Source organism: Amblyomma maculatum, chromosome 2, assembly GCF_055883805.1.
Source record: "Amblyomma maculatum isolate TAMU_Amacu chromosome 2, ASM5588380v1, whole genome shotgun sequence".
NCBI classification, from domain to species: domain Eukaryota; kingdom Metazoa; phylum Arthropoda; class Arachnida; order Ixodida; family Ixodidae; genus Amblyomma; species Amblyomma maculatum.
In genome coordinates this window covers 101078159-101097424 of record NC_139345.1, presented here as the reverse complement: position 1 = coordinate 101097424, position 19266 = coordinate 101078159, and the positions used below count along the sequence as shown (strand labels likewise).

General features: G+C 46.3%; 1 protein-coding gene across 1 annotated transcript in view; it reads left to right on the top strand.

The window, feature by feature from the left end:
* The first annotated feature begins 1511 nt into the window (after positions 1 to 1511).
* The window catches only part of LOC146199414 (uncharacterized), a 105768-nt gene continuing 88013 nt past the window's right edge, over positions 1512 to 19266 (top strand). The window contains exon 1 of the mRNA XM_084594885.1: positions 1512 to 1932. The gene's annotated coding sequence lies outside the window, so the exon portion shown is untranslated. The remainder of the gene's footprint in view (positions 1933 to 19266) is intronic.

Genomic DNA, 19266 nt, shown 5'->3' with positions numbered 1-19266 from the left:
GGGAATCAAATGTAATTAATTGGAACCAGTTAAAAAAATCATCATTGGGTGAGATGAGGAACCAATTGATTTCAATTGTACTTGCCTGAGGGAATGAACTGGACCAAATGGGAAATTACTTACTGCACTTAGTTATGATTGAGTCATGATTGATTCCAATTGAGTCCAACTGGACTTGAAGATTGCAACCATTTGGGAAGAACAGTTGGCTTTGCCAATAGGTGCAAATAGTCTGCCTAACTGCTCCCAAGATATCCATGGAAACATTGGCATATTTGACAAACACGGTAGAATATTTATAGTTTTCACATTAAGAGCATTAAAGACCTTAATCTAGAGAATTGTATACGGGAACCTATACGGGAATTGTATAGAGAACCGGGTTAATTGGAGAAATATGGGAAAGGCCTTCGCCCTGCAGTGGGAATAGTCAGGCTGATGATTATAATGATACAATAATTTGTGCTTTTCTGCAGTTGCATTAACTGCGCTGAACTAACGCATAACTAGTCCCAGCATGAGAGTTAAATATATGGGATAATGAGAGCAAATGTGTTCTATGAATATGTGTTCGGGTTATGTTAACAGTGTATGATGTTAACGTCCCTTGATTGTGATGCTTTATTAGGGTCTTGGTTTATGTGAAGCAAGTAGTTATGATTTGCACTGCTATGGAAAAACGTTGGCACAATAAGGTTCAGTACCGTCTATGTATGCCAATCGGGCTTTTTTCTCTTTTTTTTTTTTGTCTTGCACCTTAATATTGTTCGTATTGATCGTTTTACCCACCTTAATGTAGAAGGGCATCTTCTTATCGTCTAGTGGGTGATATTACCTTCATGAAACCTTACAGATGGAAAAGGACGAGTTTCAACTGGTTCAATTTTGTACCAATTGGTACAATTGGATGGCTACAGTACCAGCGCCCAAGAATTAAAGGGCAGGCAGCTAACGCGCGGAGAAGCGTACAAGGGCATATCCAGATCACGTAATCCAGATATATGCTCTCAGTCCTTCTGTAATCCTCTAGTGCGCCACGGCCTAGCTAAACGGCATAAATGTAAAAAGAATATGAGCTGGAAAGTAATGTCGCATAAACTCTGTGCAGGTAATCAGAAACGAGATAAACATTTACATTGTAAGTTGGTAGGTAAATGAAGACGAAAAAGCTTTCATTGGACGGCCATAATTTAATTGAATGGGCGCGCACTAACTAGAATAGTTTCAACGAGTATGTATTTGAACTAAACCCAAGTATCCGCAGACACGGGCGCGAGTATCAGAGCGTCTTTGTTAATGGTCAACGTGAACTAGCAATCGGTAGACTTAAAATTTAGCGATTTAGCGCATCAGCGCATGCCTCATTGCTCAGAGAGGTTTCGGTTTCGTTTCCCCAAACATCATCACGGTAAGTGATGGCGGTGGTTTCAGTTTCGTTTCTTAGAACAGACGAAAAGACGCTTTAGGGGGCGTCAAAGTAGTTCCGGCTTCCAGCGCCTCCGTTTCTTCCGTGTTGTTCTGTCGGAAGTAGCGTTACCGTTGGTCGGGAAATAGTCGGAAGTAGCTGAGGAGGGAGGGAGCAGACTCGCTTTCCACCAACCGGGATATCGGGCGTCGGTCGGAAAAAACGCCTCATCCTGCACGCGCCGTTGTGTCGACGCATGTAACGGGATGCCCGCTCCGGAGCGAAGCAGCGGCGGTGCGGCGCGCTTGTGAGGAGAGAGGCCGTGTTCGGCGCTCGTTAACACGTCGTCTGGAGAGCTGGAGGAAATTCGTGACTGCTCGTTTTCACCTACGAAGCTGAAGGAAGCAGCTACTCGACGTCGTTTCGTGCCATGAAACTGGATTCCCGTGATTTAGTCAAACTAGGCGCAGCGACGCGATGCAGACGTCCAGCGCAATTTGGGATGCCTAGGAGCTACAACCCCGAAGGTGAGTCCGCGCGCGACCTTGCCGGAGTCCTCGTCTAACGGTGACTTGGTTGGGTCGACGCTTTGCCGCTGTCGTGCCGTAGTTGCAGAGCGACCGCTTCGGCGCACATGCCGCGTGGTCCCGTCTCGCACTCCGAGACCGCGTGTGTGTGCCGCGGTGGAGGGGACGGTTTACTATTTGCGGACGCCGCTCCAGATTGATTGCGTTAATATTGCTGGCTCGAAAAAATAGCGCGATGCGACGATTGGGTGACTATACGTTTGTCGCCGCCACGCCGTTTTCACGTTCGTTCGTGTGCGGCGCTTGTCAGCGAGCAAACAGCGCGAACAAAAAGCCTATGTGCGCGTTTGTTCGCCTTTCTGCTTGCAGGTCGAGATATCGTCAACCATAAGGGGGCTATCTAATCGCTTTTATGTTCCCCCACGTATCCTTACCCCATGTAACTGGCCGATGAAAATGTACTACTCAAACAGCGCGCGTGCAGTAGGCAGGCAGGTTTCAGTGGCCCTTTCATTATTATAGCCCTTTAATTCAGTATAGATAACCTTGTTTGGCAGGTACTGGGTTACAAACAAGCTCTTTCATTTTTTCCTGTCACAGAACTGCATAATTAAAGATGGTAGATTTAATGCGCTGCCGTTTTCCCCAAGAATTCGCTGACACTACAAGGTTTCGAAATGCATGTTCTTCGAGTGCTAAAATTTGCGTCGTTGTCAGCATAATTGGGTCCAGAGATGCATGGAACCTTTTGTTTAATTGATGATTTCGTAAAGTCAGACTGAGCTCAAGTGCACATCCATTTGGAAATACTGGATTATTCGTTCGAGCTTATGATCCAGATTGTTTCAGTGCATGCAAAAATTAGTGCGGGTACGGGAAGAACCTACAAACATCAATTGCTGCCAGTGTGCATAGTATCAAGCAACTTTACAGTGTCGCTACCAGAAATTCGTGCTTTACAAATTTTGTGCCTCGGGCAATCCGTATGTGCTACGCCACTAATTGGCACCTTCCACAGTGATCAATAATTAAATTGTTGTTGCCTCCTAATCTTTAGAAATCTAAATGGACCAGAACTCGTTCGATTTATGTGGAGTTCGAGCCACAATTGAGCTAGCCTTTTAATATACTTGCCCTTGGAGGGAGCGAACTATCAGTTCGAGTTAACGGGAAGTTCGAATTAAGCGAATTCGAATCTATGAGATACCTATGTATAGTCATTTCCATTGAAATACGTAGAAGTTTGTCCATACTATACTGTTTTTGTGAAGTTTTTAAAGCATTCTACCCTGAAAGCGCCGTATTTATTATTATAATTGGCTGCAATTTTGATCTTCTAAAGTTAAAAGGTACTCCGGGGTGAATAATGCTTAGCGTTCCACCATAGAATGTGCCTATTTTAGAATCCCTTCTAGCTGTGATTACTGACGCAGCTGTTGCCATTTATGAAATGAAAGGAGTCAATGGTAAGGAATTTTTCGCATAATGAACTGTTAATTGATTGTTCTGCTGAGGTATGAAGTTTACTAGAGGAAAGTTGAAGGGCACCGGGTCTAGGATAAGCATGAATAGTGAAAGAAAGTCTTCGGTATTGTATACGTGTATGGTAGATGAGGCGTTTTTTTAAACCTTGTGCAGAATTTTCTATTAAGCGAAATGTCCTTGATAGAGTACGAATGAAATACGAATTAACGAATATCACGTAACTGACTTTTTAACATTTTGGTTCCTTTTGATGTTTGGTATGGGCGCAAGGATATATTGGGAAAGTTAAAGTCGTCTACATGAATCAACCAGACAGTCAATCAATCTATCTATCAATCGATCGCTAATTCCCGCATACCAAATAGGGGGAAGCCGAAGGGAAACTATGCTTTCTACATTTATGAAGGGACGTCATGTTTCCAGACTCTAACGGGACGTACATAGATAGAATTAAATTAAAAGTGATTTTCCATGTCGTACAATGAACAAAAGTCACCACTCGAGTTTTACTGCAGCAAAACACAGACGCTGTTTATGTAGTTTATCGTATAGTTCGGAGATGTTGGCGTGGTTCCCGTGGCAACACGATGTATGCGCAGCTGCGGATCGCAAGTAACTCTACGGTCAAAGTTTAGTCTTCGTATTCGGTCCAATGACTCTGTTTTAAATGTGTCGTTTTTATTACTTCATTAGATTTATTTTTTATCGTTATCCATCAGCCATATGTCCGCACGTCAAAGGTGTGGCGTTCATGAGCCCATGTTAGATACAGCCCAAGAACGAAGCGACCAATGGGGTCGAAAGATAGCGAGGTTGTCACAGTTGATATCAGTAGATCTGGATAAGATAAATAATGGATAGCGTTGTGCAAATGACCAGCAACACGCTGTGATGGTGCACATACTGAACGCAATAATATTTAGGCCAATCCCCCAAGATGGAGTGGAATTTGTACTTGGGGAATAATTACTCATTAATGTCCACCTCAACGCAAATATTCGGCTGCATAGGAGAAGTGTCCAGCTTTCGCAATCTTTATATTGAAGACTAATTCATCCTGATCAGGAGTTCATGCCAGAGGCCACCGCCTGACCATGCAGGACATCGCTTACCTGCTGAGCTAACCAGGATGGCTAACTGCATTACGGTTTGTGTCGTTTGCAGAAGTGTCGTAACCTCCCCGGCCTCGAGTCACATGATTGATGGAAACGCCGGAACCAGATATCAGTTCCACTTCCGGTTCCGGCGTTTCTACCAATAGGATGTCTCGACACCGATTTCGCACTTGCGCCACTAATTGACGGCGAGGCTTGCGCTAGGGCTTAGAGCACGAGTTTCTCAAAAACGCGCTTCTTTTGGGGCGAGATAGCCAAAGCTTGCCGAGCCAAACGCCAAGGCCATTCGCTTTTTTTGAAATCCTAATAACTTATATAACTGCTAATTGTAATGGCCGGTTACAAATATCGGTTTCATTCTACACGTAACTTTAATAGTTAGTTATTATCAGAAATTAGTTAACCAGCTTACAATTTAACGTTATCCTGTTTTCTTGTGTCCCTCAACACTGCTGCACCTGTGCCGTAGAAGCCGTCTTCAAAGTTAGTTCACGAGGGTGTTGCGGGCTAGTTGGTTCAACAATGCTAAAAAGGGAAAGGCGCAAAAGCAGGACGAAGCGAGAATGTTGTTCGTTGTTCGTTCCTCGCTTCGTCCTGTTGGAGGTGAAACTCAAAAGGCGCCCATGTTCTGATAGTTGCAGTTATTCCGTAGCGCTCGTCCGTTTCCTCACGGGGAGACAGCAGGAGGCGCTGGGTGAGATTAAGGTCATGAAGGTGGTCGGACGCGAAGAATTTGGACATGAAGTAAACTACGAGCGAGTGGAGCTGTTTAGTGAATCTTAAGTCTGACGTTCCTCGTACGACTCTCAGTGCAGGCCTTCCCCGCCGTGGTGATGCAATGCTTAGAGCTCTCGAATGCTGTGCCCGAGGATACGGGATCGAATACCGGTCGCGGCGGCCTCTTTTCGATGGAGGCGAAAAGCAAGGCGCCCGTGTGGTGTGCGATGTCAGTGCACGTTAAAGAACCCCCGGTGGTTGAAATTATCCGGAGTCCTCTACTATGGTGTCTCTCACAGCTCGAGTCGCTTTGGGGCGTTAAACCCAATAAACCATGAACCATTTCAGGGCAGGGCAGGGAGTTCGCTTGCGCCTGAAGACATGTTTCCATTTCTTCAGGGCGTCCATTCTCTCAAAACAGAAATTGCCCTGGCGCACCTCGACATTAAAAAGAAAGCAACAAGGGCGGCTAAACGTTAAGCACGAACGGTACAAATCTCATTCAACTGTCAAAGTGCGCAATCGCGTTGACCTTTACCGCTCTTTATGATTCTATGTCAAGCGCGTCAGTAGGTATTCCTCAAATACAAAAAGTACGTAGAGGTGCCTTAAAATTAAAACAAAGCAAGCGCACGGACGAACTTTTCTTTTTTCAGGCTCCGCCGTGATGGCTCAGTGGTTATGACGCTCGACAGCTGATCCCATTGACAGCGGTTGCGTTTCAGTGGAGACGAAGCTCAAGGCGCCCGTGCACTGTGCGATGGCAGTGCGAGATGTCAATGCACGTTATTTCCGAAGCCCTCTTTAGGTGTACCTCAAAACTGATAACGCTTAGGAGTGTTAAACCCTATTAACCAAAGAAGACAAACTTTTTTTTATTTTTATGCTAAAGCATTACTTCTATATGTTCAGATTTCTGTCCTCAAACCGCGTTCGCAAAAGCGTGTCCGCAGCAGTTGTGAGTAATTGGGAAGTGGCAGAGGTTAATGAGTGGCGTCAATCGATAGAGGGCGAGGTAATGTTGCTGCCGAAAAAGTAATTAGGCCAATAAGTTCATTAGGTAATTAATTAGAGGCAAAATATTTAAAAGTAAAGGCAAAAATGTCTCATTAGCCAATAGCTTGGCGCCACAATTTGAATGTATCAAATACTAAAATAGTTAAGTCAGTCCATTAGGGTGACGTCAAGATGTATCAAATACTAAATAGTTAATTAAATCGGTCAATTAAGATGACGTCAAGGATGTGACGTCACGCAACCTGAAGTCGAGCCAAAAAAGGGCATAGGAAGGGATTGGCGCGCGATTTGAAAGTACCAAAGACTAAAATGGGTGAACAAGAAGTGAATTAATGTGGAGTAGAGGATGTGACGTCGCGCAATCGGAAGTAGAGACAAAAAGGGCATAGTAAGGGATTGGCGCGCAATTTGAATGTATCAAAGACTAAAATAGTTAAGTCAGTCCACTAGGGTGACGTCAAGGATGTGACGTCACGCAACCGAAAGTAGAGACAAAAAGGGCATAGGAAGAGATTGGCTCACAACAAAACATTTACAAAAAAACAACAACAAAAAAACAACCCAAATTCGATAACAGCGAAAGGAAGAAAAAATACAAAAAAAGCATTCGTGCTTTCGCATTTCTTCAATGCAGATTCTGCAGTGCTCTTTTATTTTTATGTTCTCTAGCAGCTTATGCGCGTGAACATTATGGCTCGAAAGTCGAGCTTTCTGGGGCCCCTTTTAAATTTAAAGCATTGCAACTGCAAGACCTTATTAAAATACTGCCACGAGCATTTTGATGGGAATGGTCTAAACTTACGGCGAGTGGCAAATATTTGCTTCTAATGTTTCCCTGCGATGACAACTGAGTAGTTAAAACTGCAATTGAAAACCAATGGGCGGAGGTTTTGAAAATAATTGCGAGACAACTTTGGTATATATTGCAGGACACCTTTACGAGCATATTTATAGTAAAGGTATATAAGCTTCCGGTAACCAAACATTTTAATTCTCAATTAAGTTTTTCCTGTATTCACGAGCAATAAGACTGCCCATTAATTAATGGACGCGCTTTTTGAAAATAAATAGCATGAGGCTACAAGCCTGTCCAGGGAGAATCTTAGAATGAATGCATCAGATGTTATCTTGGAGTTATACGATGTTAAAAAAATGCGTTCAAGAGCTCTTTCACAGACTGTGTCCGAAATTTCTGGGTATGGATGCATGTGGAACATTTGGATGACTTGTGCCAACCTCCTCTTCCGCAGCTCGGTCGAAGCAGCGCAGTTTTCCCGTAGACACGGTCTATGTCCTAATTTTGACGGGTTTGGATGACATCCCACTCGGCCATTTGGCCATTAGCAAGGCCATCCTGGCCTTGCTAATTAGGGCCACATGTAGAGGTGATCGAAGGGGATAATGAGAAAGTATGGCTTGTTACAGAAAGTTCGCATTAAAAATTCGCAGGTGTTCCATTGGCCGATTCGAAGTTAATGCAATGAGCAAGCATGGCTAGGCTCGCTGCCCCTTTATATAGGTCATCGCGCACGCTTTCCTATATAAAAATGAAATCCTTATTACGTATACCCAATTGGTACAAAATCCAGCGGTGCTTGGTGAATAACACGGTTTGCAGGCATAGGGGTGGCTATGTCACCTGCCAACCACCACCTGCCAAAGGCATGCTTGTGAGGAACAATGGACATACGTAAAACTGCTTTTGGGCGGAGTAGAATCCCTAGTGCCAACGCACTAAAAATGATGTCATAAAACGACATACAATATTAATGTACCATTAGCACAAAAGCCGGCGGAAGACGGCGCCCATGGCACCAAAATCACAAGCATACCTCTAGCAGATGACGTGATCACATAATATGGCAATGTAAAAGAGAATCTCTATTGGAGAATCTAGTGCAATTTTTATTTTTTCCTCTTGAGCAATGGGGAGGCCGTCCTGGTCACCTCGGACCCCACGCGTTCGAATATACCTCTAAAGTCGCCACCAACCATGGGCTGAAGTCCGTCTAGAGCATCTGCATTTTGACAAAATTAACTTGTTCCATTTCAAAAAATCCCGCACTGAATCTCGCCCTTACGCTATGTAAGCTTGGCGTTGGCGTCAACTTCTGCTGTTTCATGTAAACAATAAAGTGTGTCAAAACAATCCTTTTTATTATGTACTATATAAACGATCACATCCAGCACGAATAGTGCAAGCTGGATCTGAACGTGATGCATTGAATGCTGCATTAGAGAAGAAAGATTTAATGTGCCCCAAATCCCTCAAGCACCTGACGCAGATTATAAGTATACTCAACGGGCAAAAGGCGACATTACAATACAAGCAGCTGAAATCCCATTCGAAATCCCTTTAGACCTGCTACAGTCGTGTGACATGTTTGCCGAAACAAGCACAATGCGACTGTTTCTGCCTGCTTGCATAACCTGCCTGATACTTCAAAGGATAACGCTTTCATGGCTTCTTTATATAAACCGCAAAGCTGTTGACACATATGTTGCTGACAAGACCGAACAGTTCAGTGAAAAGCGCGCGACGAAATGTATAGAAATCATTTCTGAATAAGATTTTGTGAGCGCGCCTTGCTTGTATGCATACGGCTTCGTCAGTAAGGGAAAAAGAATAGTAGAGATAAGCTTTGCGGCTTAGCGGATTATTCGGCGAAAGCTGAGTTTAGTGGCATTAGCGGCGGCCGAGTGCTGGGCACGCTTGCTCTTTCGCTCTTCGTCGGTCTGCGCATATTCCCACTTTGAACCTTGTTTATTAAAAGTGCTGGACGGCGCGTCATCGGCGCTCCTGCGCTCTCGCAGTGACCCTTTCCATCCACGTCAACCATCCTTCAGATATCTTCCGCTATATGAACAAAGAATGTAGGGAGAAGCTTCTACTGGACACCTAACTTTCGAACTATATCCTGATTTAAGAATTTCCCCGGTGCTATATAGGTTGGCTCTTAACGTTCTCATTAAGTGTCCTGTCATTAACCACTAGTACCGCCCATTAACTGACCAATAACCGCCAGATGTGAGTTTTTTTGTGGTTGTTTCATGGAAAAGGAAAACTTTTTTGATGGTGGGCTCTCCTAAAGTCTCCATTCTGCAAATCCTCGCCTTTAATAAGCTGCTGACCAGCGTCGCACGGTTTAACACCATCAATTGTTGGGTTAGAGGATGGTGCGAGCTCTGGAATAAGAGAATTTTCTTTCTGATCAATGCCGATTCCAATACCCAAACAGCGTTCGAGAGCCATCCCTTCCTTCAAATAAAGGCTTCATTCATTCTTATTTTATGACTCAAATAATGTCACACCCCTCGACGTATCTGCGTCATATCGGTTCAAGCCCAGAGATTAATCGGGCGCGGTGTCTTTCGAGTAAGTTGCAAGGAGTGAAGAAATAATAATAATAATAAAAAAAACAACACGGTTAAAACATTCGTCATTATTATACCGGGCGTGGATCGCTCTAGCGTGGCTGACCAGAGTTTCCATGGTACGTGGGGAGAAGTGGAGGCGGTGGAGCGAGCCGGTTCGGGTGTTTCGCTTAGCGCAGCTACACGCTACGCACCAGTGCACTCCGTGCTGCCGAGGAAAGGACGTTGTCGAACACGGCGGGGGCTCCGCATGACGGTTTTTCACGCGCCTCTTCCACTCTTCCACTGGCTGAACATGTCTATTAACATGATAAGGTCACATGTCACTGCGAGCTTCCCTGTAATGACATGAACCGAACAGTGCTACACTGTAATGTGAAACCCGGCGTTTTAACGCTATAAACTTGGAGGCCTTGATGATTATGATGATGATCCTTGAGGCTAGACCCTTTGTAACGGGCGATTTACGAAACTAACTCTGATCAGGTTAAAAAAAAAAGAAAGCAAAACATTAACAAAAAACATTGTGGTAATCAGGTGCTTGGCTGGCTCAAATAGGGAACACTCCAGCCGCCGCTTCGTAGACTCAATGGCCTCCCACCGCGGCGGTTTGTTGTCCGAGCGAAAGTCCAGTGCTATCGGCAGTGGGTCGGCACCGGAGCAGTCCATCGCACCACTATGGGGATGGTTTCAGGGTGGGGAATTCCAAGACAACATGGCGGATGGATTCGGCATCGGAGCTGCATTGCGAACAGGTTACTTCCAGGCCGCTGGTGTACTTGGCTCGGAACATTCTCGTCCGTAGCACGCTACTCCGAGCGTCGCACAGTAGGCCGCTACCTTGTCGTAGAAAGCTTCTCAGCCGATGATGGTTTTGTTGGCTACGTATGTATACCATTGCCGCCTTCCCCTGGCTAGCGAGTCTTCCACTGGTGGAGCTCCGGCTTCTTGACAAGCTCGCGTACCTTTTGGCGATGGTCACGCTGAGGTGGGGCATCAAGGCGGACAGTGGGTACGCTGTACCTGGAGGCCCAGCGTGTCCTGGTCCAGAGAGCTCGGGCAGCGGCGGCGGCCAATGGCGTCCCGGAATAGGGTCTGCCTCTCGGCTCCACAACCAAACGCACCTCCCTTCCCAAATCATATCGTCGTAAATAAATGTTTTCTCCTCCTCCTCCTGCACCTCTATCCGAGGCATCTTGTCCTCTTAACCCATTTGGTGTTTAGTGAGGGAAGGTGTATGTACTTGTACACCTCCCGAGCCCAGCGACCATCCGGCATCTCGCTTAGTCGCCGCGGTCGAACGCCAGTTTCGTCACTGCTTCGCGTGTCTCCAAGGAGGACCACCCAATGTTCCCCTGTACAGCTTCATTCGGGGTGCAGCCGTGGACCCCCAGAGCAAGGCGACCAGCTTGTCTTCGTTGTTCCTCGAGCGCCAGCCGAGTAGATGACGACAGACACACCACAGCATTTGCGAAAGTGAGGCTTGGGACTACCACGCACTTCCATAGCGCCCGGGTCAATTCATATCGACTGAACGTCCATAACACGCGGGATCGCAGGAAAGCCCGCTGTCTTCTCGCCTTTGCCCGCAGCTCTTCCTCGTACCCCTCTGCATAGTTGGGTGATGACGTCGTAACCACTCCCAGATATTTATAGGTCGAGGACCACATTATCAGCTTGCCTTGTAGTGTGGGGTTTGGGTTGTTCCTTACGTCAGTCCCAGCTCCAAAGTGCAAGGCTGCAGATTTCTCCGCATTGAAGGTCAGCCTCAGAGCAGAGCCCTCAGTGGAGCATATGTCTAGCAGGGTTTGGAGCTCTGTCAGGCTGCCTGCTAGAGGGGCAATATCGTCAGCATAGAACAGCGCTGGCAGTCTCCGCTTTCTAATGACTCCTTTTGTCATATAGCTCAGATCGAACCTGATTTGGCTCTCAGTAAGGTTTTGCTCTAGACTTGCAACATACAGCATGAAGAGCAGCGGGGACATTGGGCAGCCCTCACGCAAGCCCCTAGAGACTTCAAAAAGATCAGGACGTACGATTTCCCCAATGCACAACTGCCCTTGTTCCAGTGTAAAGAGCCTTTAGGAGGTGTAGCATGTTTCCCCGAAGGCCAAGAGTGTCCTATACCTTCCACAGTCTAGCATGCTCCACAAAATCATAAGCCATAGCAATGTCCAGGAAAGCAATCAGTAGTGGGCGATGTTCCTTTGCTGCGATCTCCACAGTTTGGGCGATTATGAACGGATTGTCCTCTAGGCAGCGGACTGGCCTAAAACCATTTTGCTGCTCGCCAAGAACATTGTCCTCTGCCCACTTCTGTAGTCTCATTAGTAGGATATGGGCGAGCAGCCTATACAAAGAAGACGTCACTGTGATGGGTTGGTAACTTCCAGAAAGACCTCTGTCGACGCCTTTCCTGGGTACCATTTTGATCCGAGTGTGTCTCCAATCCTGAGGGATGTCTCCTGATGTCACGACCGCATTCAAGGCAACCAGCAGAAGACTTCTCGTACCGGTTTTGGTTCGCTTTAGTAGGAACGGAGGCACACCATCTAGCCCTGCTGCCGACTGCCCTGACATTTTTTTCAGTGCTCGTTCCAATTCCCCGTCTGTGATCGAGTCACATGGCATTGAGGAGGCGGTAATGGTGGTTATGCCGCCAGTGGCTTGAGGGGATTCGGAACGTAGTTTGCAGGCCATATATTCCGCCATGAACTGAACGCATATTTCCCCTTCATATTCTATCCCATTTATTTGGTCAACAAGAAGAAGAGGCAAGCTGTTCTCCTTTTACGTGCCTCCAGAATTTCCTTCCCGCATCTCTGCTAGTCTCCTTGATTTCTTGGAAAAACATTTGATTCACAGCCGTTATGCGTTTCTGGACCAGACCAGCCATATTCCTTTCGGCATCCAGATAGAGATCCCAGCTCTTTTCGAGGGCTGTCTCTTCCGCGCATTAGCTTAAATCTCGTCGGTGCTCTCTGCATTTCTCTTTACGGTGAGCTATTGCAGCTGCCACTTCTCTGTCCCACCGTGACTTTGGTCTGTGCTTTTTATTATTGCTCCTAGACAGTCTCTGCCGGTATACTTTCTCAATTGCATTCTGCAGCTATGTGTTTTGCAGAATACTACAGTGTTGCCAGCGTTGCGCGCGAATGCGAGATAAAAATTACGCATATGGCTCTAGCAGGTAAGTGGTGGTTGTCAGGTGACATATATGGCCAGGTACTGAGTGGTTGGCTGGTTGTGCGACGCCACGAGATCATATATATTACGTGCCAGTGGATGCCAACTCGGTCTTCTGTTTTAAGTTGGGTGGTGAGATGGGAATCTAAACTTCTAAGACACATGTGGGCGATGTGTAAGACACGCTACACCAAAGACTACGATACCTATGTGATCTTTGGAGTAGCCCACAGGTATCTATGTGATCATTCACATAATTGGGTAGCGCCCCGCCGTGGTCGCGCAGTGGTTAGGGCGCTCGACTGCTGTGTCCAAGGACGCGGGATCGAATCCCGGCCGCTTTTCAATGGAGGCGAAGAGCAAGGCGCCCGTGTGCCGTGCGATGTGAGTGCACGTTAAAGAACCCCAGGTGATCGAAATTTTCGGAGCGCTCCAGTACGGCGTCCCTCATAACCTGAGTCGCTTTGAAACGTCAAACCTCACAAACCAAACTAAACTAAACATAATTGGTTAGCTTAAGACTGTATTCTATCGATTTGTTCGATATATCAGATGCACAAATATTGAGCCACAAAGGGTTTAGCGATTAAGCAGGAGCAAAATAGATATACGCGAATGTGGATCCGCAGGAGGAGCCGCAGGCGGGATCCATTTATAACGTCATACTGCTAAAGGAGGAGCTTGTGTCCACCGATTTTCTTCTTTCTAATTAGATGGAAATTTGGTTTCGTTTAGAGGGCTTAGTTTTTGCAGGCGACTCACACTTTGAGAGATGTAGCTTTGGAAGCCTCAAGATTAATTTCGGCCGCCTGTCTTTTTTTTCTTTTTTTGCACGTGCATTGACATGGTACAGTACACGGGTGCCTTCCTTTACGCCTCCATGGGAAAATTTTCTCAAAAGAAGGCAGTATAGAGGACCGTGGTGAAGCAGTGAGTAGTAAGTTTCAGGAATAGTACTCCGCAGATGAGGCACTAGCGTCCTTTTAATGCATGACCAAAATTTAGGCGATCGCCGCAAGCGCAGGACAGTCTATAACTGGAGCTCAGTGGGCGTGGTCTTGCAGTGGGTGTAGGCAGGCTAGTGATGAAGGTTTAGCGGGATAAGTTCACTTACATGTGTAGGGGCAATAACCGCTTTACTCTTGCCGAGCACCTGGGCCACGCTGCAAAAGAAAACTGGTTTGGATGAATGGGAATGACGCAGTAAATCTCTTATATTTCCGGGGACACCTTGTCCGCGCCGTGCGAGAATTGAAGAAGATGGGAAGAGCAGGAGAGAAAGGCCGCTGCGCTCCGTAGAAGCGCAGCCGCCCCGGCCGGGTTCGAACCCGGGTACTCCTGCTCAGTACACGGGGGCTTTAACCTGTGAGTCCCAGTTAGAGGTCAAGATCACCAGATGATCGAAATTATTCCGGAACCCTCCACTATATATCATGGGGATACCAGGCCAAACCACAGCGCCTTACCAAAATTGAGCACACGCACGAGCTGTGGGAGGCGGCACAGAACAGCGGAAACCCGCACATCGTAGTTGTACAGCTACGGCTAATCCGGATTGTTCGCCAGTCAGCAAAAACCAGTAGAGTCTTGCCTATAGCACGCATCGATGACCCTTCCATCTCCTTTCCCAAGAGTTAGCTCCTCCTCCTCCTCTTTCACTCCCACATTTCCTCCTTTCCTCGCGGTGCGGTCGATAGTGTCCGCAATGGAGCGAGACAGTTACTGCACCTTCAAAATCGCAACGAACGCAAAAAGTTTTTCAGGAAGTACCACATCTCATTGTAACCTAGAGCAAGTAAGTAAGAGCTTGGAACGTGTTGCTGTGGTCGTCCAGCTCGATTAGTGTTGCAACTCGCTTATCAAATTTCAGACTAGTCTTAAGCTGCTGCAGCCATTGTCGTTCATTTTACTATCACAATGTGTTTTACAGATCTTGATCTTCCACCGCATCTGAGAGAACACTTCATGACCAAGGAGCATTTTTTAAAACAAACTGCTAGAGTTGTATCTTATAACTGGAAATTTTAATATCGCCCCTCTTTTTTGTCTGTGGAAGTGAGCAAACTGGCACTAAAGGTCATATTTTATATTGTATTTTGTGTAGTAATGTCTGTCTGCGGCAAACACATACAGGCAAGCACTTAAGCTTATCCCCGAGATCAGCAAGAACGAGCTGTGCAGTTTTGCATTTTTCGTTCCATCTTTGTTTTTATCAATTTTAAACGGGATATTCTCGACAACCCCCAAGGAAGTGATCACCTTCCTGCGGCAACCAGGTTAGCGTCATCACCATCAGTCATCCCAAGCAAACAATGCCGTTGGAAGCTGCAGTTAGCTAAACTAGCCACTGTTTCAAAGAAAGGCTAGTCTGGATTTTTTTTTTTTTTGGACAGTGGGTGCGTTGCAGCAACCATGATCGCCCAAGCAATTACTGCTGCTGACGATACCCCAAGACCAAAACACACACACACACACACACAAAAAAAAAGAAGAGCTGAGAGTAGCATTTTAGGAATGTTCGTTGTCACAACACGTAAAAAAAGAATTTGTTTTATGCTTACATACTTTGCAATGCGCATCCTTTCAAGGAACAAAAAGTCATTAAGTAATCTTTGTTCTGCTAACAAAGCAGAACATCGTATAAAAGTGCTTTAAATAAAGGAATATTACAATTTAGTGAAATCGAAAACAAAATGTCACTGGAATACAGTTTTTGCAAAAAAAAAAAAGAAAAAAGAAAGAAAACAAAAGGTCGTTTGGAGGTTGAGTCAGGCGACACACGGTACTTTGGAGCACTTCAGCTTCTTTTGTTGTAACAAACATACATTTCATCCTCGTGTTTGGCGCAGATAGCCTTGATTGCTTATTGTAAGCACAGAAAACAAACAAACTAGACTTGCTTATCGGTCATATTACTTCTCTCAATCTTTAATTTTTCTGGTCTTTCCTCACACCCGGTTTCCGCCCTTCTTCTGCTACTTTTATTCTCAACGCTTAGTAACAACCGTGTAGGGTTAACTACCGGAAGTTATGCCATATTTGGTTACTGGTAAAGTTCCTTTAAGCTCTTGTTCCATCCTCTAGTTTGGCCTCATGCCTGGCTGTTTGCTCCGTAGCTTAAAAACGAATAATATATATGTCCCTCCCCCCCCCCCTTTCCTCAACGACTTTGATCATGCAAGAAAAAAAAAAAAAAAGGCCAGACCGAGGTAAGATCGGGATTCTTCTAAAGATGATGCACAGCTGAGTCCGAGACACTGAACGTCCTCATCAGTCACTGCCCACACATTCTTAAACACTGTCCGCAGAGTAATACCCGAAAATGACTTTCTGAGCCCTACGGTGGAGCAGTTTCTAGAAGGACTCGAGTAGCAAAATATGACAAGTTTCCGTATATAAGAGCAATAAAAGACGACAAAGTAGTCCCCAACCAAACACATAGCTCGTACCTTTACTTCCAGCACAATCGTCGGCTCAGCCAAAGTTGGCTGCGTAGATATAAATGTCCGACCCTATATACCCAATCCTGGACAATGCTTCAGGTGCCAATGACATGGTCATTGCTCCCTGACTTGCCGTGGCCGTCAAACGTGTGCAAGGTGTTCCTCGAATGACCACCCATCCGATGACTGTGTCGGCAGTGGCGTTGCGCCCTTCATCTCTGCCTACACTGAAGAATAAAAAGTTACGACCATAAAAAAAAAAAAGACGTTGCCATCAAGTCCGAAGACGATTACATATGCAAAAAGAACGCACTCTTGTTCACTGATGAAACTTCACCGAGGCGGTGCGGGTGTGGCACACCACTGCGGTATCCGGCCCCTGCCCATGAAAATCTCGAAGGGCCATAATCAACGCCCCAGGTAGGCACAGTGAAAGCTTCTCGGCCACTTACGAAAAAAGTCCCACCATTCCTTGATGATGATGATGATGATGCTCAGGGATTAGTCCGCAAGGCATCCCTCTGTCAGAAGAGGCAATTGCAACCTGTACACCTGAGGCTTTCCCGCGGATTTCAACGCCTCTAAGAGGCGGTGGACACAACCTTTAGCCCGACCTTGCTGCAGCAGCACTGTATAAGTCGCTTGAGTGTGTAAAGAAAGAGAGAGAGAGAGAAACTAATAATGGACCGGTAGAACTAGGGAACCAAAATCTCTAACCTTATCCCCAGAAGTCACTAAACGTATGACGTTCGTAATACATTGAAATTGTATTATTCTATTGGACTTTTCAAAAACTACAGCGATGTAAACGATCTTTTAAACTCAGTTTCCGCGGTGGCCTTATTCGACGAGATACTAACTTTGGACCTGAACGCCGAGACCTTTTAAGGAAGTATCAAGTGTTTTGTTGTGACCGAGTGCAAGGAAGCAAGATCTCGGGAGGTGTTGCTATGATTCTCCAGCTCCAGCGGGGTTGCAACTCGTCTATCAAACCTCAGATTAAATACGAAGCTGTTGCTGTCACCATTCTTCATTTAGAAACTATCACAATATGTTTAATATATCTTGCGCCACATCTAACAGAGCACTTCACGACCGAGGAACACTATTATGCCGTATCTTACACTGAAGTAAAACTTTTTGGGGGGCTAGTTGGTTCATTTGACACGAAAAAATTCAGCGCAAAGAAGGGACAGGAAGGTGCACTGATTGATAACTAATCTTTACTGAGCTCTTGTCCCTTCGTTTCGCCTTTGGGCTGTTTTATTTGCGCTGAACGTTTTCATGTCATACCTTATAGCTATGAATTTTAATGTCGACCCTTTTCTTCTTTTTTTTTTTTTTTATTGAACTAACCGGCGCTAGCGCGATGTTAAAGTGGGATGTTCTCGACAACCCCTAAGGAGGCGATCACCTTCCACTGGTGATCATAGGGACTCTATAGTAACCAAGTTATCATTGTCGCCATCAATCATCTCAAGCAAATTATGTCATGCCACTGGAAGCTGCACTTAACTGACTATTCATTGTCTCGAGAAAAGGCTAGAACATATTTTCAAATAATCTTAGCACTGACGAACCCCATGGGATTTTCACGACATGTATCATTGCTACAGTAATGGTGGTGGTGACAAACATTTATTTATTATTTTGTACAAGGGGGTGTTTTAACCGGGGCCCTATTGGCTCAGGCCCTCATTAATCTAGTTGGAGCTCCTATTCCGGATCCCCAATGGAGTCTAATGCCGCCCGCGCCCGTTCGACCAAGGTCCTCTGGGATCGTAGGTCATGGCAGCTGAGCAGCGCCGCCTCCCAGGCCTCCATAGAAGGGTGGGTAATGAAGGATTGGGAACGGTGGGGATCGGACGGACAGGCCCAAACCAGGTAAGAACCGTCCGGAAAGATCGCCCCACACCGGCTGCAGCCCCATCAAAGTCTGCATAGAAGTGCTTCAAGACTGCCGGGCACAGCATTGTGTTTGTAAAAATTTTGAGGAGCCTTTTGCCCGCTCTCCGCAGACCTTTACAAGGTTCCGGATAGCGGTGGTGGCTGTCCTTATAATACGTAGTAATTTCTTTGAATGTGATAAGATATTGGGTGGGCTAGGAGTAGACTTCCCGAGCAAGTTTGAGTGCCCGGGGAGAGAGCGCGCGAGCCGCCTGATCGGCTAACTCATTGCCCAGGAGTCCCTGATGGCCGGGAGCCCAGATAAGATTACAATTTGAAAGGTCGCTGGACTGACAGCAATTTTGTAGGATGCGCTTGGCAAGAGGAGGTATCCAACCCAGCTCATAATTCCGACAGGTCCCCTTGGAGTCGGTAATGATGTGTTTCACTTGGGGGAGGGAGAGGGCGAGCGCAATCGCGATTTACTCCGCGTGTGTTGTGTTGTGGGCGTGGAACGTGGAACGTGAGTCCTGCCACTGTGTTGGTGTTGTGGACCGCTGCCGCGGTGAACCACCTCTCACGGTAGGGACCGGCAATGTCCACGTTGTATACACGTGGCTGTCTGCCATAATGCCGCTCCAGTGTATCCGCAAGCGCCTGGCGACGGCCATTAAGATCAGAGTGTGACATGTTGCGGGAAATCGGTCTGACCCTGAGTGTGCGTGTCCGGGATTCTGGCGCTCGTACTCGTTCCTCAAAGGTGGTGGTGCATTGGATGTTTAGTCGGTCAAGAATGCGGCGACCGGACGGCGTTTGTGATAGGCGTGTGTATTGGCTGAAAAGATGGGCCTCTCGGAGTTCCCGATAGGTGTTGACCATCCCAAGGTCCAACAAACGCTGGTTGGATGTGGCAGTGGGGAGGTCAAGAGTCCCTTTGATAACTTTGCGATGAATGACCTCGAGTTGGTCCTCGGCGCGCCTAGCTATCCTTTGGTCCTCGGGAGTAGTAGCAAAATTCACGCTGTTGGGCACACAGAATAATTTAGAGAAGCGAAAATAAACAAAATCACGTATGTGTAATATTTTGTTCGAATAATTCGTACAATACG